This window comes from Pongo abelii, chromosome 10 (genome assembly GCF_028885655.2).
Source record: "Pongo abelii isolate AG06213 chromosome 10, NHGRI_mPonAbe1-v2.0_pri, whole genome shotgun sequence".
Lineage (NCBI taxonomy): Eukaryota > Metazoa > Chordata > Mammalia > Primates > Hominidae > Pongo > Pongo abelii.
The window spans coordinates 90,054,308-90,081,762 of record NC_071995.2 but is presented as its reverse complement, the minus strand read 5'-3'; the positions used below and the strand labels follow the sequence as shown (position 1 = coordinate 90,081,762).

Genomic DNA, 27,455 nt, shown 5'->3' with positions numbered 1-27,455 from the left:
CATTCATTAATCTCTTTACAGGCAATCACAAAGGTATCAGGAATTCTGATTATGGGCTGTGGCGACAATAACCACAAAGGACTGAGCTGAGGTACATTTTCAACAAGGGGAGGATGTCTTTGGAAGCTCTCTATGGGATTGAAAAAAGGTTCTAGAAAATAGCGTGAGTCACTCTTATTAAGGGAGTCAGGGAGGAGAACAGCTGTGCAAAATTAGTACCAGTATCTTCCTATCTTTCATTTTAAACTTTTCAAAAGATTTTTTCTGGTCAGTTCCTCCTGAGAAGGGCAACCTAATCAGACATAATCTTTGCTTTTAGAGGTTACCATGGTGACTGGCCAGGACAGACTGTCTTCTCTCGACATCCTAAACACACATTTTCTATGGTGCTAAATAAGCCTGTATACCATCAGAGTCTTTCTTTGAGTGATAAAACAAATAGGGAACATTGAAATGGTTCACAGCAATCAGAAATGATATTTTCCCGTATTGATTTTTTTTCTTTCTTTTTGCCCTTTCTCTATCTGTGCCGTGTCTCTTTGAAGTATACATCAAGGCACAGTACTTATTGTAGGAAGCAGAATCAAGTGAATCTTTTTTTTTTTTTCATGTGGACCAAGATAGTCAAAGATTTTCCATACCACTTACGTTCTGCCAAGTGAAAGACAATTTCACTCACCCAGGTTGACAGACAACAGAGACTCATACACAATCAGAAGACAGTATTGTGACTAGGTGAGTATGAGAGCAATCACTAATTTGTGAGAAGTGGGGCAGAGAGAACAGTGCATACTAATTTTTTAGCTTCTTGAACAGACTTTATTTTTTAGAGAAGTTTTAGTTTCAAAGCAAAATTAAGTAGAAAGTACAGAGTTCCCTTGTACCCCTTTCCCCTACAGCCTCCTGAACCATCAACATCCCCCACCAGAGTATTACATTTGTTACAACTGGTAAGCCTGCATTGATACATCATTATCACCCAAAGTCCATAGTTTACATTAGGGTTCAAGCTTGGTGCACATTTTATGGGTTTGGACAAATGTATAATGACGTTTCTATCTTTATAGTGTTATATAGAATAGTCTCACAGCCCTAAACATTGTCTGTACTCTGTGTATTCATTCCACCCTCCCACCCTAACCTCTGCAAGCACTGATTTTTTTTTTTTTTTTTTTTTTTTTTTTTTACTGTCTCCATAGTTTTGTCTTTCCAGAATGTCATAGAGCTGGGATCATACAGTATGTAGACTTTTCAGATTGGCTTCTTTCACTTCGTAATATACATTTAAGTTTTTCATATTTTTAAAGGAAATCTCATGTTCCTTTTCTGTCATGTGACCATTTCATTTTCCAAAGGCTTCTGACCAAAGTGATGTTAGCAGAAAATGCCAAGCACCAACTTCTTCAAAATTTGAAATCAATTTTTCAGGTAGGGAAAAATAGAGCTAATGGAAACACACACAAAAAAATACAGAGAGGAACAAACACATACTACCACCACCACCAAAAGACAAGATGGCAAGAGAAGGACTGACCTAGATTCTGAAATGCATAAGCTTTAGAAAAGCAGATAATGACTGATGGATGGGGTGAGGTGGGAGCGAGGGGGACCTCTAACAGTGAGTGAAGATGTATGAGAAGAATCTTTGAGCATAAAACTAAGCTCTGGACTCTCCAAAGCATAACAAATGCTGTTATGCAGGGGTTGAAGAACTAGAATAATCCTCTGTACCCCAACTCCAAATTACCCAGAGAGCAGAAGAAATGTCCAGAGAGTTGTTAATATTCTCTTTGCTGGTAGACTATGACTCAATGCTGGTCTGAAGTATTCTTCAATTACCTGATTTAAATTAATTGCCTTCTCAGTACAGTCAGAGCTCTTTGTTTATGACTCTTGTGAGCCGATTAATCATTTCAGGTTTTGCATTACTGTTATTTATGTTCTAGTCTTTCTTCTTCACTAGACTGCAAATTCCTCTAGGACAAGCATCTTATTTTTCTTCAACTTTGTGTTATGCAAAGTATGTTACAAACAGGAAAAGTTCAGTAAGCATCGGTTAAGTCAAACTGAGCTTTAGTCAGTAGATGTATGATAGAAGTCCTTCTCCCAACAAAAGGACATTTATGGATGCCAAAGTTCTTTACCAATTTTATTATAGTCTAGCAAAACAGATGGCTATGATAGACAAAAACATGGTGAGTAAACATTTTGAGATACTCTCTTTTTCTTATCCCCTAACTCACCATGAGTCTTTCTGAGTTTTGGTTTAAAAAAAAAAAAAAATCTGAACACTTGGAAGAAAGAATTTCAAAGAATAGATGGGTTTTTTTTGCAATAAACTAGTACACAAAACAACACCCCCCACACACATACACCAAATATCCTTATAAAGAGAACTCTGGGTTGGGGTGGGGGAGAAATGAGAAATGAAATAGAGCGGTCTATGTATCCCAAATGCAGAGGAAAAACTGTACATTACAAGACAACAAGGCCCAGGGAAAAAATGGCCATGAGGCCATAAGGCAGGTGGCCCCCTGTATGCAGTATGGGAAAGGACTTTTACGCCTGAATAGTGGCTCAGAATAGCAGAGAATCTCTGAATCTGAAGGAAACCAGACAGATGGAGATAATGGATGTTCCAGAGAAGATCATCATGCCCAACTGACTAGATAGCAGATTGCTTCCCCTTCCTCCACTTGAATTCCCCAAACACCCTTCCTTGCATAAGATTCTGGAAGGGAAGCTGGAGTTGAACCACAGGAAAGAAATCCTCAAAGCTTATGTGATCAAGGTTCCCATCAGTGGTGGCGTAAGCTCTCTGTGTAAGAAATTAAGTTGAATTACGAAAATAAACCAAGTTTTATTACTTCAACAATTATATTTGTGAACTGAAACTCATACTTATTTCAGAATTTAGGGGCAGAAATAAGCTCCCACTCTTTAATCTCAACACCTCTAAAATAGAAGAGGGGCAGAAGTAGTTGGGCCAAGAGCTTACTGTGAAATAAAAAGAGAAATCATTTGGCAAAATACCTAATGTTCTCATTTCCCCTCCTGAAACTCTCAAGTCAATAGAATTTACATTATCAGGGTCAAAATATGTGCCCATTTGGAATGAGGTAAAATTGTGTAAGATAAATAAAATGAATTCTGGATACTCCAGTTTGCACATTTATATTTATTTATGAGAGTTGGTATTTTGTAGGAGACAGTTTCTACTTCAATGCAAGTGTTGAGGCCATTATCATAAAAGCCTGAAGTTCAAAGGGGCAGCCATAACATTGTTTTCTCAGGCAACTGCTTTGTCATTCCTTCCATAACTAGACACCAGGATAAGAATACAAGCACCACCATTTGGCTTTGATTTTCTTTTTTGGTACCTTTTCCTGAAGACCCAAGAGACTCATACAATGAATACAGAAATTACAGATTCTCTACGTTGTCCTCAAGCATCTTAGCTCAAGCTAACCTCACATTTACTCTCCTCCTGTCTCTTATTTAATAGAGAAAGAGTATGATGAACAATCATGATCCTAACATACGCAAATATGCATATATACACAATATTAGATATAATATAGACATATTCATATGAATTTATATCCATATATATGTAATCAGAGGAAGGAATACTCCTTTGCCTGTAACAGTCCTCCTCCTGTGCTTTCTCTGATCTCCTTCACTCTAACACACATGCTTTATCATAGCAAACGAAGCCATCCCTTATCTCCTTTCCTGACAGATTTTCAGACCCAGCCATCTCTTTTTACCATGTGCTGCAATTGTGGTGAGGAACTTCCATTCCCTAATCATGCTGTGTGATTTCACCTTTTTATATGCAGCTCACTTTACCTGCAGTTCTTTACATCTACTCCATAGCAGCTCTGATGAACACCTACAACTCAGAAAGGTGAATTAAAGCATCTCCTCTATGCATCCCTTACACTGTACTCCCCACAACCTGCCAGGCAGAATGGTCTACTTTCCCTTTGTGTCCCACCACACCATACACATTTATTCATTTATTCATTCATCAAACACTTATTAAATAATATTTGCTGTGTGCCAGATGCTATGTGAGGTGCTGTCATACTGAGGAAGGAGGTTTATGCTCTTCACAGCCATGCATACTAGTTGCAGCTGTAGTTTAGGTATGTGTTCTCACTCAATTACATTGAGGATTATTGAAGACTGATACTGTATCTTATTCATTCTTGTGTCCCAAGCACCATATATAAGGCCTAAGACTTAGTAGGTGTTAAATAAGTATGCTGAATTCAAAATTTCCGATTGTCATAAATGATAAAGTAGAATCCCTTAAAAATTTGATTCAAAAATATTTAAATTTTTAAAATGAATGTATGTATATTTGTTTTCAAGCAATACACAGGTGAAAAACTAGATTTCCTCACCACCTTTAATCTCTCTGAAGAAACCAATGTTAACACGAGAGTTCCACTCTTTTCTCTATCTCTAACACAAAGCTATTCAAACATTTATAGAGTTTTTATTGGCATATTTTATTAAAATGCAGCATATCTTTTCATGAGGAATATCTGTAGTTTTTTTATAATGTCTGTGGAAAAGTTTTTAATTACATATTTAATCTGCAATATGAAGAAGCCTAAAAACACCATACTCAATGCAGAAGAGGAAATATATGTGTATGTACATATATACATAGACACAGAAATACGTGTGCATATATATGTTTTTGTATATATGTCTATATCTATATCTGTGGATCTGGGTATCTAAATCTTTTCTAGATCTAGAGTTAGAAATTAAGTTGAATTATAGAAAGTAAACCAAGTTTTATTACTTCAACAATTATATTTGTGGACTGAAATTCATACTTATTTCAGAATTTAGGGGCAGGAATAAGCTCCCACTTTTGAATCTTAATACCTCTAAAATAGAAGAGGGGCAGATTGAGCCAACAGCTTACTGTGAAATAAAAAGAGAGAAATCTAGTGTATTAGTCAGGGTTCTCTAGAGGGACAGAACTAATGGAATACACTCATACACACACATATAAAGGAGAGTTTATTAAGTATTAACTCACAAGATCACAAGGTCCCACAATAGGCCCTCTGCAGGCTGAGGAGCAAGGAGAGCCAGTCCGAGTTCCAAAACTGAAGAACTTGGAGTCTGATATTTGAGGGCAGAAGACATCCAGCATGGGAGAAAGATGTAGGCTAGGAGGCTAGGCCAGTCTAGTTTTTTCATGTTTTTCTGCCTGCTTTATATTCTAGCTGTGCTGGTGGCTGATTAGATGGTGCCCACCCAGATAAAGGGTGGGTCTGCCTTTCCCAGCCCATTGACTCAAGTGTTAATCTCTATGGCAACACCCTCACAGACGTACCCAGGATCACTGTTTTGTATCCTTCAATCCAATCAAGTTGACACTCAGTATTAATCATCACATCTAGATCTCTAAATCTATATTTAGATCTAGAGCTATCGATAATTACTATAGGGAAAATAATTTAATTTTTTAAAAAAATGATAGTTTAAGAAAATAATAGTTACTTATTGAGAGCTATTGCTTAACAGAGTTCTAAACATTTAATATATAGTGTATCTTATAATTCATATAAATTATGAGATTATTCCCATTTTACAGGTGAGGAAACTGAAACAAAAAGTTAGTAACAGGCTCACAGCTGTATGACTTTGTGAATGACAAAGATGGAGTGTAAGCCCAGGTAGTCTGAGTCTGACCTCTCAGCAGAATTTAAAACAATGGCCATATGCTCTCAATAACATTCTAAAATAGTAGATTATAAAAGATAAAAATGAGATAATATAAAAAGGGTCAGCTGAACAGGGAGCTGAAAAACTGGTAGATGCTAATAGAAAACTTGACATTTTTTGAGGTAGGGAAATGTTATAAGAACCTTTAAAAGCAGCAGGATTAAAATCAACATTAGAAACATAAGCAGTAGAATCAGATTCTCAAAAATACCAAATAAGTGATGTATCAGAGACCCAAAACTTAAAAAGAGAAAAAGCTTTCTATAATTTTTTTTTAAAGGTGAAAACATAGGAAAGAATTTTTTAGCTATGACGGCTGGAGAATGGAGAATGCAGACACAGCAGAAAAATACATGGCCTTCATCTCCTGACCAGCTGAACTGAATTTATATAACCAATGCTTAGCTCCATCCTAGTGTAATTTCAATTCTCTGGTCTAAATTTTTGAGATCCCCTGAGTAGCTTTGCAAAAGAATTTGTTGGAAAATATTTATTTTGCAGTACAAAATGTAAGTTATGGTAGAGTCTAAAATGGGAACTTAAAACATATATAAAATGTATTGTTGTATATTTGCAGAAGAGTCATTTGTTTTAGATATAGATTTCTAGATATGACATGTATATAGAAGAAATATGTGCCCAGTTACTGTCGTCCTAAAAGGTTTAAATGCATTATCTCATTAAAACTTCACAAAACTAGCCTGGTGTGGTGGCTCACGCCTGTAATCCCAGCACTTTGGGAGGCCGAGGCGGGGGGATCATGAAGTCAGCAGATTGAGACCACCCTGGCTAACACGATGAAACCCCTTCTCTACTAAAAATACAAAAATTAGCTGGGTGTGGTGGCACATACCTGTAGTCCCAGCTACTCAGGAGGCTGAGGCAGGAGAATCGCTTGAACCCGGGAGGCAGAGGTTACAGTGAGCTGAGATCGCACCACTGCCCTCCAGCCTGGGCGACAGAGCGAGACTCCGTCTCAAAAAAAAAAAAAAACTTCACAGAACTACCCTTCATTTATGGATGGAAATACTGAGAATAGAAAGGGTAAGTACAATTAGTAAACAGTCAAGAATCAAAATAATCCCTTGGGTGGTAGACTGAGAAATCAAAGGTATCAGGTAGATTCTGAAGTCTGCCTTTTATTTTATTTTATTTTTATTATTATTATTATACTTTAGGTTTTATGGTACATGTGCGCAATGTGCAGGTTAGTTACATATGTATACATGTGCCATGCTGAAGTCTGCCTTTTAAACACTAGATTAAGATCAATATTCTAATTCTGTCTCCATTTGGCAAACAGTAACAATACTTAGTATAGGCAAAGTGTCTTGTGGCTTTCATAGCACTTTCACATATTTTGTCTAATTTTATACTCATACCCTTTGGGGGAAAAACTAATGCTATTACTATTTTATAAATAAGGAAACTGAGGCTCACAGAAGTTTAGATGACCTTCCTGAGGTTCAATATCTTGTGAAGGGTTAGAGTGATCAAGCCCAGGTCTCCTGATAGCTAAAACATCATGCTATGCTTTATGTAACCAGTGTCTTTTGTAATAATTCACTAAGAGTTTTCTCAGTAGCTTAAATAAAATTAGCACATTATGTTAGAAGGGGTTTTTGAAACTATGCCAGAAGAGTGATGAGTCAATGATGATCTGATTGATACAACTGCATTGCCACAATGCCTGTTCATTCTACAGCAAAAAAACCGTTTTGAAAATTCAATCTTGGGACCATTTTCATGCGATCCAACCTCAGAAACTCTTGAGAGTAGTACTTTCTTTAAACCTACTTCATCTGAACCAGCTGGGGAGAATTCAGTTTCCACCATGATCCATATTGACGTAAGTCACCTAAAATTTACGACCATTATGTCCAATGGTCAGGGGAAGATACTGCTTTTTAATATTTTGTCAAGGGGATTATTTATAAGCTTCAAGGTGGGAAGGAAGGAAGGTGGGAGGGAGGGAGGGAAGGGAGGTGGGAAGGAAGAAGGTGGGGAAGAGGGATGATGAGAAGGAAGGAAGAAGGGAAGGAGGAAGAAAGGAGAGAAGTGGAGGGGAGGAGGGAGAAAAAGAGGGAGGAAAGGAGAAAGGGAGGGAAAGAAGGTGGAGGAAGGAAGAGTGGAAAAAAAGGAAAGAACCCAATTTCCTACCCCAGCGTGATCACTGTGAAACTGGAGGTTTTAAAGCATTTCTTCATGCCCTTTCTCTAGAGGGAAAATCATACACACAGGGAGACTTTAAATAGAAGCAGCTGATTGTTCCCTTTAGTCAGTCCCTGTGGGAACTCCTCTTACTCCAAAAGAACTCTTTTATTTTGCAGCTTAAAATTATTTTTTTTCAGTTCTATTTGCAAATTTGAAATGTTAGGATTGTTTTCCAGTAAACTGTTTTATACACATAATAACGCACTCTGGTGTCTGTGCTGGCCAGCCAAGATTTGCACACCTTCAGTCTACTGAGGCTCTCATCTGTTCTTCAGTCCTCGATTTGCTTCAAGCCTGCTTTGTGTTGGCTGCTGAATATACAAAGTTATATGTTACTAATTTCATGGCTTATTTTGAAACTTGCCCCTGAGACCATCTCTTCAACGGCCCTTCAGCCTGAGTTACAAAGCTTTCAGTCTCTAAATTTTTCTATCAAAATAATTTATATTATCATAACTTTCTTCACTTTCCTTCCAGAATAATACCATCTATTTTGAGTTTTTATTTGACTTGCATAGCCGAAGGATTCTGGACCAAAGTAATTAAATGAAGCAAATGAGACAGTTATTGATGGCAATATGTTATTGAGTGAAGGGGGGCATTTTAGAGGTAAGGTTTTTTTTTTTTTCCCCAAAAGTAACACATTGCCATCTGTTCCCATTTCACACAAATCAGTACTAAGGGAACAAGATAAAAGAGAAAACTGGGTCAGCATTTACATTTCAAGTCAGGTTAGATTTTGCTTTGTCAGTTTTCTTAGCCTGGAAATCTAAAGGTTAAAAGATGATTTCTGACACGTGATAAGCAAGACAGAAAATGGATTTCTTTGGGTAGCCCCAAGAAACTGTGAGACCAAAATAGAGGCAAGAAAAATTATAGGAAAGAAGTAATGTTTCGTGTGATCTAGGTCTTTCCTTAAATTTATGAGACCAAAATGATGAGAAAAGTAACTTTAACTTGTCATTGTTAGATCTCTGTGTTCAAACGGCTCTTATTTTTGAACTGTTCTTGGCCCAAACATGTGCCTCTAGGTTACATAGTAGCCTGTAGGGTTTTCCCTGTGACTGATGGTGTAGAAATATCTAGTACTTAAAAAGAGAAATCTCAAAGCACATAACAATGCTGAAAATAAAATATGCTATCTTTACATTCCTTTCCTGTATCAAAGACTAACGTTTGATAGAAATCATAGAGTGACTGAATCGTGGACTTTGTGGTCAAGAGAGACCAAGGAAAATAGAAAATCACTTTAATCCTACACGAATATCTTGAAAGATTCTGAACCAGAACAAATTCTTCCTGCTGACTCGGCTCTGTGTGTGGGGGTGTGTGTGGGTGTGACTGTGTGTGTGTGAGTGTTTGTGTGGATGCTTTGGGAATGGCGTTATGATAGAATTCCTTTTTTTGTTGTTGCTTATTCTTAGTTAGGCCTAATGCATATCTAAGTATTGTAAAACTTCCCCTTTCTTCATTCTGTAAATTTTATTTTTATATGTTAAAAATTATTTGGTCTGATAATCTTTATGTTTCATTTTATTTTTAGAAATTTCTTCTTCATGGCCCAAACCTATTTAAATGTTTTGCTTAGCACTCTCCTGATGACATTTGGTATAGATTTTGGCAAATCAACAATATAAAATTTATTGTCAGCTTTATATCATCCATTTCCCTGCTAAAATTCTTCTTTGTCTTTTCATTGCCCTTCACGTTAAATATTAGTTACCTTAATATGAAAGCTCTACATTGTCAGCCTCTTAAAATTTTCTCCATCTTAGGATTTTCTTCCTAATTTTAACAAAGCATGTATTCTTCATTTGTTGAGTATTGTATTCTAAAAATGTCAATTAGGTTGATTGTTTAATAGGGTTGTATCTTTACTGGTATTTTGACCCATTTCTTCTACAAATTACTGACAAAGGGCTATTAAAATCTTCAACTATGACTTTTTTCTGTTTGATTTTCTGCCTATTTTAAAGCTTTTTTTATTAGGTGCTTGCATAGTTAAGGTTTTTGTAGCTTCTTGAAAAATTTACACTTTTATTATTATGAAATATCTCTTTTTGTCTCTAGTAATAATATTTTTTGGTCATAAAGTCTACTTTGTGTGATGTTAATTTAGCTATATCAGCTTTCTTGTGCTTAGTATTACATCCTTTTAACTTCAGCCTATTTTTAGCTTACATTTAAAATGTGTTTCTGGAAAGCGACATAAATTGGGTCTGATTCTTTCATCCATTTTGGAATAAAAAATAGAATATTTAATCCAATTACATTTTTAATGTTTAATTTATTTTCACTATTGTATTTTGAAATATTTTTAGATCTACATAAAAGTTAACAACACTCATACAGAGAGTTCACATATAACCTATACCCTGACACCCTTATGTTAACTTACACAACCATTGTATAATTATCAAAACCAGAAAATTGGTAGAATACTAAATAAATTTAGTAAACCATAAGCCTTACTTGAATTTCACCAATTTTCTGCTAACGTTTCTTTTACCCTTTTAGAATCAAATTTAAGATCTCATAATGCATTTAATTATTGTGGCTCCTTTGTCTCTTTCAATCACTAATAGTTTGTAAATGTTTTGTTATCTTTCATGGCCTTGACACTTTTGATGAGCTCTAATAAGTCATTTTGTTGAATATTTGGATTTGTCTGATGTTTTGTCATGATCATATGGAGATTATGCATTTTTTGGCAAAGATACCACAGAAGTGTTGTCTTTTTGTTGGTACGCTATACCAGGGAGCACAATATTTTGATGTGCCGCATTGCTAGTGTGTTAACCTTGATTATCTGGTATGGGTGGTATCTGCTGAGTTTCACCACTATAAAGTTACTATATTTCTCTTTATAATTGATAAATATCTTTGGAAAACTACTTCGAGATTGTGCCAACATACTGTTTCTCTTCAAAATTTTGCCCTTTGATATTGACATCCATTGGTGGATACCATATTTTGAACTTGTAAATATTGCATTGACACATGTATTGGGAAAGATGTGGAACTGCTCACTTTGAGTGAGGCCAAGGAGGAAAGACCACTTTAACAGATATGAGGAGCTATGCCACATGAGGCATATAACCTGGCAGTGCCATGGTTAGCAGCATCTGTGGGAAACAAAAATGCCAAATGGAGCCCCTGGCAAGCCTAGTAGGAGAATCACAGCACAGACCTCTGAGATTATGGAACTAGGCCTTGCCATCTGCAGAAAAGAACTTATGTATCATTTGAAAAGCAGCTCATGACATGCTACAATGCCATGATAAAAAACAAAAAATGTCTGACTATGGAAACTCAAGTTGCCTTCATGTACTGACTACTATAAGACCAACCAAGTTATAAGGTGAGGTAGGCTAATCAGCAATTTATCATAAGATGGCTATTATACATGAAGGATTGGAATTGAACATGCTAGAGATTACAGTAATCTTCACAAAAAGATGACCCACGTAGTTATGCCAACTGTATGACACCACTCTTTCTACTCATTCCTGTGGCTTCATGAGCTATCAGCTGCGAGAGGAAGAAAAGGCCCAAACTGAGCTCATGAAAGGGCCAACTTAAAATATGATTGCAAGATGGAATTTTGTTTTTCTGCAACAAAGTTCCAAGCAAGGATGGTCCTGGAAGATAGTGATGGAGGAAAATCCTATCAACTGGGAGAGTATTGGAAAGTACATCTGGTCATTCACTTAATGTGGAGAGAGAAGCAGCCTTAAGTAATGGTATACATAAACTCATGAGCAGTAAATAACTTAGCTCCCTGTTGAAGAGCCTATAATGAGTGAAATCAGAAGTTCAAGAAGGGGAAAAATGTGTATGGACTTATGGAAATGAACAGAAAGTATTAGCATCACTATACTACTTCTTAATGCCATTGTAGAAGAGGCACTAAGCAACCAAGTGGAGAGAATGACTTTACTAGCTGATGTCAGCTGGATTCTGTCCTCAGCCATCTCAATGCTAGCAAAATAGGTTCATGAATATTGTTCTCATTATGGTAGAGACAGAGGCTATTGCTTGACTCAACAGCCTGGGCTCCCTCTCACCAGCACTGGCCTAACTATTGCTTCCAGTGCAGGTCTGATCTTCCAGGAACAGAAAATGAAACTGAACCCCAAATGGGGTAACATGCTTTGAGGAAAGCAGGCAACCATATGTTGGCAATTAGATTACATCACATCTGTTGCACCCTAAAAATCACAACATTCCTATTTCTGCTATAACAAATTACCACAAATGTAAGGCTTAAAACAGCACAAATTTATTTTCTTAGAATATTGAGGTCAGAAATTGAACATAGATCTCACTGGGCTGAAATAATAAAGAATGAGCTGTGCCCTCTGGAGGCTCTAGGGGAGATTTCCTTTCCTTGTCTTTTCCAGCTTCTAGAGAATGCCTGCATTCCTTGCCCCATACTTCAAAGTGAACAGTGATCCCATCATCTACTTGCACAGTCACATATTCTTCTCAGACTCTCACTCTTCTGCCTCGCTCTTTCATCTTTTAAGCATCCTTGTGCCCATGGGCAACATTGTGCCCATCTGAATAATCCTGAATAATCTCCCTGGTTTAAAAATATTGATTTAATCATATCTGCAGAGTCCATTTTGTCATATAAAATAAAATATATTCGCAAGTTCTGGGGTTTAAGACATAGATATCTTTGGTGGAAACATTATTCTTCCTGTGATAACAGGATTGACATATATTCCATGTATAGATTTTCCTTTCTTGCCTGCAATACTTAAGACAGTACCACTACTGAAAGACTCAGAGTAACTGATCCATTGACATGGGATTCTGCATGACATTGTTTCAAATCAAGATACCCACTTTACTATCCAGAAACTGCTGATCTGACAGAGTGATGAAATGACCTTTTTTTTTTTTCTTTTTTGAGATGGAGTTTTGCTCTTGTCGCCCAGGCTAGAGTGCAATGGCGTGATCTCAGCTCACTGCAACCTCTCCCTTTCAGGTTCAAGTGATTCTCCTGCCTCAGCTTCCTGAGTAGCTGGGATTACAAGCATGTGCCACCATGCTTGGCTAATTTTTGTATTTTACTAGAGATGGAGTTTCACCACGTTGGCCAGGCTCGTCTTGAACTCCTGACCTCAGGTGATCCACCCACCTTGGCCTCCCAAATTGCTGGGATTACAGAAATGACCTCTTGAAAGAGCAGCTGAAACTCCAATTTGGAGATGAAAAAGCACAAAGATGAGACTCTACCCTTCATAGAGCAGAACACAACAGCTAGTATATGGTGCTGTATCATCAATAGATAGATAGGTCTGGGAATTAAGGAAGTGGCAGCACTCACCATCACTTCCTTTCTCTGGTAATTTAAGTTCTATGGGCCTAGAATTTTTGGTTCCCAAAGTAAAGAGCATTCCACCAAGTGACACACTAACTTGAGTTTAGCTAAGTTCAAAACTATGACTATTTCCAGTACTTTGGGATCGTTGTGTCAGTGGACTAGGAACCAAAGAAAGGAGTTACCATACTAGCATAAGGTAACTGACTATAATCACCATGAGAAGTAGAGGTGTTGCTTTATAAAGAGGACAATAGGAGCATCTATAGCGCTTAAGTGATCCATTGGTGGGCTCATGGTACTTCTAGGCCCAGTTATAATTTTAAATGTACAAGTATATCAATTATGTCATTTTGGAGCATGGTAAACAGGCACTCAGGTCTCTCAGGAATGAGGGTTTAAGTAAACCCAGCAGGCAAGGCACCCAGACAAACAGACGTGCTAGCTGAGGATGAGGGGAATCTAGAATAAGAGATGGAGAAAGAACATGATGAGTAGTATTAGTTATGGCCTCAGTATCATCTGTAGCAGTCAAGTTTGTAGTTTATCCCAGTAGCTCTCTAGAAAAATCTCCAAGAAATTGTAACCAACAAATATCACAAAGAAGCTGTGCCTGGATGGAGTGAACGTAAAGTGAAGGTGCTTCTGAGTGTTGGAAAGGGATCTTTAAAATAATTCTGAGTGGTGCAAGTGGTAAATTAGAATTGATGCTGTTGGTGCCTCACCCTGATTCCTCTTTAATAGCCACTGCCCCCATTTCTTACTGTTGTGTTGATCAGCTCACAGCTGTCCCTTTTACTAGAGATTCGTCTTTAGCCAAATGGGAGTTACTTTGCCTGGGAGGCAGTGCTGTCCACTGATAAATTCCTAGATGCAGAACTTGGCCCGTGATTAACTAGCATGGGATATAAAAGACGGACCTCCTTCTCTCAAAGTAGGAACAATTCTGGATCCAATCTTTGTCCCCAAACTTGCCCGTGTGATCAGACTGAAATTAGTCTCCATCTGAGAATATGCCCTTGCTTTATTTGCCCCCAGTTCTATCCTGCTTCCATCATTACTTTTTCTTGAAAAAGGTCCCCAATAAATTACTTAAATCTTAAATAAGAATTTTCATGTTAGCTTCTGTTTCTAGAGAACCTGAAGGAAGACATGCACTATCAGATCATCTATTTAGAAATATGCATATGTTTATATGCATACACATATGTTATACAAGGTATGTTTATATTTCTTGTGTTCTCTACTTGCCCACTTACTGATTCTTGCAGGCAAGATATGTTCTTCCTTATCTTTGTAGTTTTTTAGTCCTTTGCATAATACTATCAGCATTGTTGGTCTTCAATAAACATTTCTGGATGTAAAGGCAGAAATTAGATAACCATGTGAAGATCTTCTTTTTATTATTATACTTCAAGTTCTGGGATACATGGGCAGAATATTCAGGGTTACATAGGTATACATGTGCCATGGTGGTTTGCTGCACCCATCAACCTGTCGTCTACATTAGGTATTTCTCCTAATGCTATCCCTCCCCTAGCCTCCTACCCCCCAACAGGCCTCAGTGTGTGATGTTCCCCTCTCGGTGTCCATGTGTTTTCATTGTTCACCTCCTACCTATGAGTGAGAATATGCAGTGTTTGTTTTTCTGTTCTGTGTTAGTTCGCTGAGAATGATGGTTTCCAGCTTCATCCATGTCCTTGCAAAGGACAAAAACTCATCCTTTTGTATGGTTGCTTAGTATTCCATGTTGTATATGTGCCATCTTTTCTTTATCCAGTCTAACATTGATGAGTATTTGGGTTGATTCCACATCTTTGCTATTGTGAATAGTGCTACAGTAAACATACGTGTGCATGTGTCTTTATAGTAGAATGATTTATAATCCTTTGCATATATACCCAGAAATGGGATTGCTGGGTCAAATGGTATTTCTGGTTCTAGATCCTTGAGGAATCACCACACTGTCTTCCACAGTGCTTGAACTAATTTACACTTTCACCAACAGTGTAAAAGCATTCCTATTTCTCCACATCCTCTCCAGTATCTGTTGTTTCCTGACTTATTAAAGATCGCCATTCTAACTGGGATGAGATGGTATCTCATTGTGGTTTTGATTTGCATTTCTCTAGTGACCAGTGATCATGAACTTTTTTACATATGTTTGTTCACTGCATAAATGTCTTCTTTTGAGAAGTGTCTGCTCATATTCTTCACTCATTTTGATGGGGTTGTATGTTTTTTCTTGTAAATTTAAGTTTCTTTTAGATTCTGGATATTAGCCGTTTGTCAGATGGATAGATTGCAAAAATTTTCTCCCATTTTGTAGATTGCCTGTTCACTCAGATGATAGTTTCTTTTGCTGTGCAGAAGCTCTTTAGTTTAATTAGATCCCATTTGTCAATTTTGGCTTTTGTTGCCATTACTTTCGGTGTTTTAGTCATGAAGTCTTTGCCCATGCCTATGTCCTGAATTGTATTGCCAAGGTTTTCTTCTAGGGTATTTATGGTTTTAAGTCTTATATTTACATCTTTAATCCATCTTGAGTTAATTTTTGTGTAAGATGTAAGGAAGGGGTCCAGTTTCAGTTTTCTGCATATGGCTAGCCAGTTTTCCCAACACCATTTATTAAATAGGAAATCCTTTCCCCATTGCTTGTTTTTGTCAGGTTTGTCAAAGATTAGATGGTTCTATATGTTTGGTGTTATTTCTGAGGCCTCTATTCTGTTCCATTGGTCTATATTTCTGTTTTGCTACCAGTACCATGCTGTTTTGGTTACTATAGCCTTGTAGTATAGTTTGAAGTCAGGTAGCGTGATGCCTCCAGCTTTGTTCTTTTTGCTTAGGATTGTCTTGGCTATATGGGCTCTTTTTTGGTTCCATATGAAATTTAAAGTAGTTTTTTCTAATTCTGTGAAGAAAGTCAATGGTAGCTTGATGGAGATAGCATTGAATCTGTAAATTATTTTGGGCAGTATGGCCATTTTTTTGATATTGATTCTTCCTATCCATGAGCATGGAATGTTTTTCCATTTGTTTACGTCTTCTCTTATTTCCTTTAGCAGTCGTTTGTAGTTCTCCTTGAAGAGGTCTTTCACATCCTTTTTAAATTGTATTCCTAGGTATTTTATTCTCTTTGTAGCAATTGTGAATGGGAGTTCACTCATGATTTGGCTCTCTGTTTGTCTATTAATGGTGTATAGGAATGCTTGTGATTTTTGCACATTGACTTTGTATCCTGAGATTTTACCGAAGTTGCTTATCAGCTTAAGGAGATTTTGGGCTGAGACAATGGGGCTTTCTAAGTGTACAATCATGTCATCTGCAAAGAGAGACAATTTGACTTCCTGTCTTCTAATTTGAATGCACTTTATTAATTTCTCTTGCCTGATTGCCCTGGCCAGAACTTCCAATATTATGTTGAATAGGAGTGGTGAGAGAGGGCATCCTTGTCTTGTGCCAGTTTTCAAGGGGAATGCTTCCAGTTTCTGCCCATTCAGTATGATATTGGCTGTGGGTTTGTCATAAATAGCTCTTATTATTTTGAGATACGTTCCATCAATACCTAGTTTATTAAGAGGTTTTAGCATGAAGATTGTTGAATTTTATCAAAGGCCTTTTCTGCATCTGTTGAGATAATCATGTGGTTCTTGTCATTGGTTCTGTTTATTTGATGGATTACATTTATTTCTTTCTGTATGTTGAACCAGTCTTGCATTCCAGAGATGAAGCCAACTTGATCATGGTGGATAAGCTTTTGGATGTGCTGCTGGATTTGGTTTGCCATTCATTTATTGAGAATTTTTGCATCGATGTTCATCAGGGATATTGGCCTGCAATTTTCTTTTTTTGTTGTGCCTCTGCCAGGTTTTGCTATCAGGATGATGCTGGCCTCATTAAATGAGTTAGGGAGGAGTCCCTCTTTTTCTATTGTTTGGAATAGTTTCAGAAGGCATGTTACCAGCTTCTCTTTATACCTCTGGTAGAATTCAGCTGTGAATCTGTCTGGTCTTGGGTTTTTTGTTTTGTTTTGTTTTGTTTTTCCGGTTGGTAGGCTATTACTGCCTCAATTTCAGAACTTGTTATTGTTCTATTCAGGGATTCGACTTTTCCCTGGTTTAGTCTTGGGAGGGTGCATGTGCCCAGGAATTTATCCATTTCTTCTAGATTTTCTAGATTTTATTTGTGTAGAGGTGTTTATGGTATTCTCTGATGGTAATTAGTATTTCTGTGGGATCAGTGGTGATAGTCCTTTTATCATTTTTTATTGTGCCTATTTGATTCGTCTCACTTTTCTTATTTATTAGTTTGACTAGTGGTCTATTTTGTTAGTCTTTTAAAAAAAACCAGCTCCTGGATTCATTGATTTTTTGGAAGGTTTTTCATGTCTCTATCTCCTTCAGTTCTGCTCTGATCTTAATTATTTCTTGTCTTCTGCCAGCTTTTGAATTTGTTTGCTCTTGCTTCTCTAGTTCTTTTAATTATGATGTTAGGTTGTCAATTTTAGATCTTTCCTGCTTTCTCCTGTGGGCATTTTAGTGCTATAAATTTCCCTCTAAATGCTGCTTTTGCTGTTTCCCAGAGATTCTGGTATTTGTGTCTTTGTTCTCACTGGTTTCAAAGAGCTTATTTATTTCTGCCTTAATTTCTTTATTTACTCAGTAGTCATTCAGAAGCAGGTAGTTCAGTATCCACATAGTTGCATGGTTTTGAGTGGGTTTCTTAATCTTGAGTTCTAATTTGATTGCACTGTTGTCTGAGAGACTGTTTGTTATGATTTCCATTCTTTTGCATTTGCTAAGGAGTGTTTTACTTCCAATTATGTGGTCAATTTTAGAATAAGTGAGATGTGGTGCTGAGAAAAATGCATATTCTGTTGATTTGGGGTGGAGAGTTCTGTAGATGTCTATTAGGTCTGCTTGGTCCAAAGCTGAGTTCAAGTCCTAGATATCCTTGTGAATTTTCTGTCTTGTTGATCTGTCTAATGACAGTGGAGTGTTAAAGACTCCCACTATTATTGTGTGGGAGTCTAAATCTCTTTGTATATCTCTAAGAACTTGCTTTATGAATCTGGATGCTCCTCTATTGGGTGCATATATATTTAGGATAGTTACCACTTCTTGTTGCATTGATCCCTTTACCATTATGTAATGTTCTTCTTTGTCTTTTTTTATCCTTGTTGGTTTCAAGTCTGTTTTATCAGAGGCTAAGATTGCAACCCTTGCTTTTTTTTGCTTTCTATTTTCTTGGTGAATATTCCTCCATCCCTTTATTTTTGAGCCTATATGTGTCTTTGCATGTGAGATGGGTCTCCTGAATACAGCACACCGATGGGTCTTGACTCTTTATCCAATTTGCTAGTCTGTGTCTTTTAATTGGGCATTTAGCTCATTTACGTTCAAGGTTAATATTGTTATCTGTGAATTTGAGTAGGTCATTATAATGCTAGCTGGTTATTTTGCCTGTTAGTTGATGCAGTTTCTTCATAGTGTTGACTGTCTTTACAATTTGTTATGTTTTTGCAGTGGCTGATACTGGTTTTTCCTTTCCATATTTAGAGCATCCTTTAGGAGCTCTTGTAAGGCAGGCCTCTGGTGGTGACAAATGTCCCAGCATTCGCTTTTCTGTAAAGAATTTTATTCCTCCTTAGCTTATGAAGCTTAGTGTGGCTGATATGAAACTCTGGGTTGAAAACTCTTTTCTTTAAGAATGTTGAATATTGGCCCCCACTCTCTTCTGGCTTGTAGGGTTTCTCCAGAGAGATCTACTGTTAGTCTGATGGGCTTCCCTTTGTGGGTAACGGCACCTTTCTCTCTGGCTGCCCTTAACGTTTTTTCCTGCATTTCAACCTTGGTGAACCTGACAATCATCTGTCTTGGGGTTGCTCTCCTTGAGAAGTATCTTTGTGGTCATGTCTGTATTTCCTGAATTTGAATGTTGGCCTGTCTTGCTAGGTTGGGGAAGTTCTCCTGTATAATATGCTGAAGAGTGTTTTCCAACTTGGTTCCATTCTCCCTGTCATGTTCAGGTAAACCAATCAAATGTAGGTTTGGTCTTTTCACATAGTCCAATATTTCTTGGAGGCTTTTTTCATTCCTTTTCATTCTTTTTTCTCTAATCTTGTCTTCATGCTTTATTAAGTTGATCTACAATCTCTGATATCCTTTCTTGTGCTTGATCAATTTGGCTATCAATACTTGTGTATGCTTCATGAAGTTCTTGTGTTGTGTTATTCAGCTCCATCAGGTCATGTATGTTCTTCTCTAAACAGGTTATTCTAGTTAACAATTCCTCTAACCATTTTTCAAGGTTCTTAGCTTCCTTGCATTGGGTTAGAACATGATCCTTTAGCTCAGAGGAGTTTGTTATTACACACCTTTTGAAGCCTACTTCTGTCAATTTGTCAAACTCATTCTCTGTCCAGTTTTGTTCCCTAGGTGCCAAGAAGTTGTGATTGTTTGGAGGAGAAGAGATGTTCTAGTTTTTGGAATTTTCAGCCTTTTTGCACTGGTTTTTCCTTATCTTTGTGGATTTATCTACCTTTTGTCTTTGATGCTGGTGGCCTTAGTATGGGGTTTTTGTGTGGACATCCTTTTTGTTGATGTTGATGCTATTCCTTTCTGTTTGTTAGTTTTCCTTCTAAGAGTCAGGCCCCTCTGCTGCAGGTCTGCTGGAGTTTGTTAGAGGTCCACTCCAGGCCCTGTTTGCCTGGGTATCACCAGCAGAGGCTGCAGAACAGCAAAGATTGCTGTGTGTTCCTTGCACTGGAAGCTTTGTCCCAGAGGGGCACCTGCCAGATGCCAGCCAGAGCTCTCCTGTATGAGGTGTCTGTTCACACCTGCTGGGAGGTGTCTCCCAGTCAGGAGGCATGGGGGGTCAGGGACCCACTTGAGGAGGCCATCTGTCCCTTAGCAGAGCTTGAATGCTGTGCTGGGAGATCCACAGCTCTCTTCAGAGCTGGCAGGCAGGAACGTTTAAGTCTGCTGAAGCTGTGCCTACAACTGCTCCTTCCCCCAGGTGCTCTGTCCCAGGGAGATGGGAGTATTATCTATAAGCCCCTGACTGGGGCTTCTGCCTTTCTTTCAGAAATGCCTTGTCCAGAGAGGAAGAATCCAGAGAGGAAGTCTGGCTACAGCAGCTTTGCCAAGCTGTAGCAGGCTCTGCCCAGTTCAAACTTCCCAGGAGCTTTGTTTACACTGTGAGGGGAATATTGCCTACTCAAGCTTCAGTAATGGCGGATGCCCCTCCCCCCAGCAAGCTGGACAGTCCCAGATCAACTTCAGACTGCTGTGCTGGCAGCGAGCATTTCAAGCCACTGGATCTTAGCTTGCTGGGCTCCATGGGGGTATGATCCACTGAGCTAAACCACTCGGTTCTCTGGCCTCACTCCCCTTTCCATGGGAGAGAACGGTTCTGTCTCACTGGGATTCCAGGTGCCACCGGGGTACAAAAAAAATCTCCTGGAGCTAGCTTCGTGTCTGCCCAAACCACCGCCCAATTTTGTGCTTGAAACCTAGGGCCCTAGTGATATAGGCACCGAGGGAATCTCCTGGTCTGTGGGTTGCAAAGACCATGGAAAAACCTAGTTTCTGGGGATGGAACACACCGTTCCTCATGACACAGTCCCTCACAACTTTCCTTGGTTAGGGGAGGGAGTTCTCTGAACCCTTGTGCTTCCTAGGTGAGGTGATGCCCTACCGTGCTTCGGCTCGCCCTCCGTGGGCTGCACCCACTGTCTAACCAGTCCCAATGAGATGAGCCAGGTACCTCAGTTGGAATGCAGAAATCACCCACCTTCCGTGTTTATCTTGCTGGGAGCTGCAGACTGGAGTTGTTCCTATTTGGCCATCTTGCCAGCCATCCCACCCAGATCTTTTTTCTTTAACAAACCATCCACTTCATAACAGTTCTGAGCTATATTCTCCATAAATGAATTTTTAATGTATTTTATAGTGGAAAGCTGGCTAATAAAAGACAAGCTCAAAGATACAGCATTAAACCCTCATGGTCTCAATTCTTAGTGAACAGCATCATTTTTATTGTTGTTTCCAAAATGAGATCATCTTTCTCTCTTGCTTTTACGTTAACTAGATTTGCTCAAAGATCTGACGTTAATGTCATCAGCCTGGGCTATTACATGAGTTCCCCTAACTGAGTTTTAAAATATAGGCAATGGCATGCCGTAGAGAAAGATTTGATCTCATCATGCTATAAATCACTTGTTTTCCTGAGAAGATTGGAAATGTGACAGGCAGCTGTGCTTTATCAATGTTTTCATTTATACATGTATCTTTCCCACTTCAAAGTTTGCTGAAGAGAAGTGAGATAATGTGATTAGGTGGCCACGCATATTCAGTGTTCCAAAAACTGGGTCATTGTTGAGATTAATTGAAGGATTAAAAAGGTTTAAAAAGGAGGTAAATTTTTGATTTGCATACTTCTCTAAAGAGTCTTGACTCTTGTCAAGCCCCCTCCCACCTTTTGCAGAGCAGCAAGCCAAAGCTTTATATCTAGCAATTTAGTAGTTGCAAATTACTCTTGCCAATGTGGTGATTTTTTTTTCTTTTGACCTAGAGGAAATTATGAGTATTTCCACACTAGATTTATTTTCCATAATCTATCAACTGCATTGCTTTGAGGGCACTGAAAATGAGACAGGAGAGTGCGAATGTGACAGATGAGGACTGAAATAATTAAATAGTGCTCAGCATAAGGCTACTATACATCTCTTTGACCAGGCACCTTTTGAAAATCCCTTAAATGCCAGTTAAATAAAGACTACTTAGTGGTGAACATTGCTCAGTGCCATTCTTTCTTTTGGCAATTTTGACCTTGTCAATGGCATTTTCTAAAAGGTAAATTAATGGCTTTCTACTAGAAGGGTGATCATAATTTATTCTATTTTTTTCTTTAGTTCATTGGATAGCACTATATTCTATGAACAGTATAAATTATATGAACATATATATGTGAAGATTTGAGAAACAATTCTTTTTAAAAATGTAAAATATAAAAAAAGAAATATTATTCCACAAACTTATTCACTCATTTATTTATTTATTCATTTATTTATTTATTTGTTCATTCAATAAACCAGCTTATATGTAGAGACGAGAGAGACATATAAATAAATGATTATAATAAAATGAGTCCATACAGTAGTAGATGTGTTTACATGGTACATGTTTGGAACCACAAAGAAAGAATACCTAACCCAAGGGGAAGATATTGGGAAAACCTTCCTGGCAGAGATGATGTGAGCAGCTATTTCTGGTAAATGAATTAAAGTCAATCGGGTGGAGGATAAGATGAAGGATAGCCTGGGTGAAATGAAGTGAGATGAGATGAGTGACGGACATCTCACGAAGAAGGAAAAGCACGTGTGAAATCAGTGAGGTAGGGCTAGAGAAAGACCTTTAGGTGGAAACTCAAAATGAAACACTATTTTTTGAAATGACACAAGATATTGTAGATGCTGAAATTAAAATACTTTTATTTTCATAGATTTTCTATTGGCAACATTCTAGATATATTCATCTAAACTAATCTTTATCATTTTGGGGAAGTGAGATGAGATAGATGTTTGTTTCCTTTTATTCCCAGATGCCTACATTTGGCATTCAGTTTACCTAGGGAACTACTGCAGCAATGCACAAGGGTAGAAGGCAGCTATCATGGTGTGGATTGGATGTAAAGGGAGGCTAAAGAGTTTGGCAGGTTCATGAATCCGCCCTGGTTGATATGCCAAGAAGTTTTACCTTTATTGATGACAGTAGGAAGTCAAGGAAAATTTAAAAATTTTAAACAGAAAAGGGGCATGACACACTGCTATAAAGTCCTGGCATACTACTTATTTAATTTTAAAAAATTATGTATTTATTTATTGGGAACAGTGTCTCACTCTGTCACCTAGCTGGAATGCAGTGGCATGATCACAGCTCACCGTAACCTCAAACTACAGGACTCAAGTGATTTTCCTGCTTCAGTCTCCCAAATAGCTGGGACTACAGGTGCCACCACATCCAGCATGGTCCAGTTTTCTCTTGAAGAGAAAACAGGGTCTCACTATGTTGTTCAGGCTGGTCTTCAACTCCTAGGCTCAAGCACTCCTCCCACCTTGGCTTCCCAAAGTGCTGGGATTGAGTAAGCCACTACACCCAGCCTAATTCTTATTAAATTCTAAGTCATGGGTATGAGAGCTATGGTTAGGTGAAGGCAGAATAGATCCTCTAAGTTATTATTTTCATGATCCTATATCTTATTCTAGACAAACATTTTACTTCTATTATTTTGTTTATAATGATTTTTCCTTCTCTAATGAAGTATACTTTCCATTAATACCAAGGATATTAAAGGCAGTTCCTATGGATGGCCAATAAAAGTGGATAAATCAAGCAGTATTTACTTAGAGTTTATAATGTGTCTGGTACTGTGCTTTCTTCTGGTTAATGTCAGTGAATATATCATGAAATAACTGTTATTAAAAACTTAATGCAAACATTACATAAGATAAAACTAAAACCTGAACCCATGGGGTTTGATTATTTTACTAAATAGTTGCTTGCTTTTAGTGAAGAGCAATTTCATATTTTATTTTTAAGCCTACTGAAGACATTGTAACTTTGATATGTGTTCAAAAGGTATTAAGTTTGTACTTAAAATTTTTCATTTTGAAATGACTATAGCAACCTGAAAACACACAAATTATGCATATTGTTACCATACCAGTCTTCAGTAAATTCCATTCTTGCCTCTTCGGAGGAAAGAATTCAGCTGAGGGGCGTAAGGAAGAGTGAGAGACCAAGGCAAATTTTGCAGCAGGAGTGAAAGCTTATTAAAAAGTTTTAGAGCAGGAACGAAAGGAAGTAAAGTAAACTTGGAAGAGGGCCAGGTGGGTGACTTGAGAGATCCAAGTGTTCTGTCCCACCTTGACTTGGGGTTTTATCTATTGACATGGTTCCAGGGTTTCCATTTCTCCTTCCTTGATTTTTCTCTTGGGGTGGGCTTGCCTGCATGTGCAGTGGTCTGCCAGCACTTAGGAGGGGCCACATGCACAGTGTGTTAACTGAAGTTGTGTGCATGCTTATTTGAGGCATTTTTCCCTTACCAGTCCAGTGTTCCTAGAGGAAGGTCATATGCCAGTTAAACTTTGACATTTTGCCACTTAATGCAATATTTAAGCCCACTCACCCAACTCGTGAGATCTTTTCAGAAAGCTTCTGATCACCAGCCTGAGGTGTTTTCTATTTATTGGGAGACTGCCTTTCCCTGACACTGGCTGCCACCAGTTATTATTTTAGAGAGACAGTTTAACAACCACCTGACTATCACTTGATGGTAGCCTGATAATCCTGGAGGAGAGGAACCTCTCTTGCCCTGCTTATGTCTGCCTAGCTACCTACTCTAACAATATTACTTATTTGACTTCTAACAGAGTTTTCAGGAATATCCATTAGTACAACTATCATTTCATTTAAAAAAATCACATGATTGATGAATCTAATTAGTTTTTTATATAAACAAGTTGTGGCTGAGGGTGGAGAATAAAACATCTTGGCAACATCGCCAATGTTGAAACATCAGTACTTAATTGCAAAGCCAGATGAAGTCAACTACATGGCCCTACTAAATCTATGAACTTTACCTTTTACAATTAGAAACTACATGTAGAATCTCTCTCTCTCTCTCTATGTGCGTGTGTATGTATATATATAAAACACTTAACAGTACATATTTTTTAAATTACAAAAATCATACCTTTTATTACAGTAGGTAGCTAGTCAGGCATGAGCGGGGACAGAAGAGTGTCCACCACCACCAGAAATGTCAGACGACCATCAGGTGATGATCAGGCAATTGTTACACTGTCTTTCTGAAATAATAACTGTTCACAGCCAGCACCAGGGGTAGTCAGTCTCCCTATAGATTAAAAAAAACCTGAAACTAGTGATCGGCAACTTCCCAATAAGATCTTAGGAGTTGAGCAAGTGGGCTCACACATGCGCACTAAGAGGCAAAATGGTGGCGTTTAACTGCTAAATGACCTCCCAGGGACAGTCAGCTGGTAAGGGAAGAGCACCTCAGGGGAGCATGCCTGCAACACCAGTAAACACTGCACATGCTCCCCTCACAAGGGCTAGCCCGCCACTGTTCATGCAGCCCAGCCTAAGAAAGAAGCTGGGAAGAGGGAACGCAAGACCCCAGAAGTACGCCAACATATAAAACCCCAAGTCAAAAAGTCAAACCGCGCACTTGTCTTTCAAGTCGACCACTTGGCCCTCTTCTGAGTGTACTTTCCTTCCTTTTGTTCCTCCTCTAAAGTTTTTTTAATAAAGTTTCACTTCTGCTCTAATCCTTCCCTTGGCCTCTCCTTCTGCCTTACGCCCCTCAGTCAAATTATTTCTTCTAAGGAGACACAAATTGAGGTTGTTGCAGACTTGTATGGATTCACCGCCGCTAACATATTTTGGTGCCGTGTGACTCAACTCCCATCGCTAACACTTCCAGTTGTAAAAAGTGAAACAGAATAGTAAATGAAGTAAATGGTGTAGGATAAAAAGTGAAAATCTCATCTTCTTTTCACTCCTTTCCAAATTCCACCCAGAGTTGACTACAGTTACTTGGTTAGTGTGATTATTGCTGGTTTTTTATATTCTACTATTGCAAATAAGTGGAGTTGCAATTTTTTAAGCAAATAAGATCATGCCATGCATTATTTTCTGTATCTTACTTTTACTCCTCAACACATTCTTGAAAAACTTCGCATGTCAATAACAATAGGTAGACCTTTTCTCTTAAATGACTGTAAATTATTTAAGTGTTTATTATTGTAAAGTATGTAATTGTACAGGCACAAGATAACTTTAAAAATATTTGTTCTTTTGATAAATTATTACCTTGTATCTCTTCATAAGTTTCAAACAGTGATGCAATAATCCTCCTTTAATAACATATATCTAGGTACATAAGTGCAAATATTTCTCTGGTATGAAAGTGCTGAGTTAAAAACCATACACCATTTAAGTGTTGCTAAGCTGAAAGATATTCCTACCAACAATATATGATGTATGTGAGTACTCATTTCCCTACATCATTGCCAAAATTGGGTTTCATAAATCTTTTAAATTTTATCTAATATTATGGACTAAATATGGTATTTCATTGGAGGAAATTTTCATATGCTATTTTTTTAAACTAGAAATGTTATTCATTGAAACTAAATGAGTGAAGGCAGGACTAATGGCAATTTAAAAATATTTTATTAAACCTTCTGCCTCTCATGTTAGACATAGTTATAGGCGAGATTCCACTATTACATAGAGATCTAGGCCTTCTTCCAAATTATAATGCACAGCATATGCTGAAAAATAGTCATATACCTATATATCATGTTTCAATTTTTATATTGAAAGTTATTGTAAATGGTTTGTGCTAAGATCAAACTATTCAAAATTTCCAAATTTCAAGTTTGCATTCACTTCCCTTCCTGGGTTTAACCTCTCACTTCTGCAGCCTTTCCATTATGACATTACTTTTATAAACAATGACATTACTTTTACAAACACTTACCTGCCGAGAGTCATCCTCATTATCTGTATTTTCATTCTCTCTCCCTGCCCCCAAAGAGACCCCAGGGAACAATCTGGCTTTCTTGTAGGGCTCTTCACAATTCACGTGAATTGTTCTTACCTCTTCCCAAATTCTCCTTCGTGCTCACCGTTTTCCTTGTATAATATCCAGTTGCTATAGAGACTAATTGTTGTGTCCCTTGCTTCTAGAGTGCTGTAATTCTATTTTAAATAAGAATTTTCACGTTGTTGATTATTCCAGGAAAAAAAGAGTTTTCTAAGATCTGAAATAAATATACTGTACTTAGTGAGGCAGCAGCTACAACACAAACCAAAAATATTTTTGAAGAAGAAAAAAATGTACAGATGGACAATGAGTGGTGATTCTGATGCTTAAAATGTTTACTAAAAATGATGACTGTCATACTGAGAGAGGTGAATTGATTTGTACTTTTTATTCTTCTGTTTTAGACCTTCATGCTTTCTATATGAATGGTTACTTAAGGATTTAGGGAGTCCCAAATTCAGTTAATTTCTATTCTGCCACTTACTACTCTAGGCAAATTGCCAAATGTTTTTTATTT

The 27,455-nt window shown here is 37.7% G+C and overlaps 1 long non-coding RNA gene across 1 annotated transcript in view; it reads right to left on the bottom strand.

The window, feature by feature from the left end:
- The window catches only part of LOC129049185 (uncharacterized), a 29,426-nt gene extending 2,408 nt beyond the window's left edge, over positions 1-27,018 (bottom strand). The window contains exon 1 of the long non-coding RNA XR_008512035.1: positions 26,873-27,018. This is a non-coding gene — a long non-coding RNA (uncharacterized LOC129049185). The remainder of the gene's footprint in view (positions 1-26,872) is intronic.
- Positions 27,019-27,455: the final 437 nt, after the last annotated feature.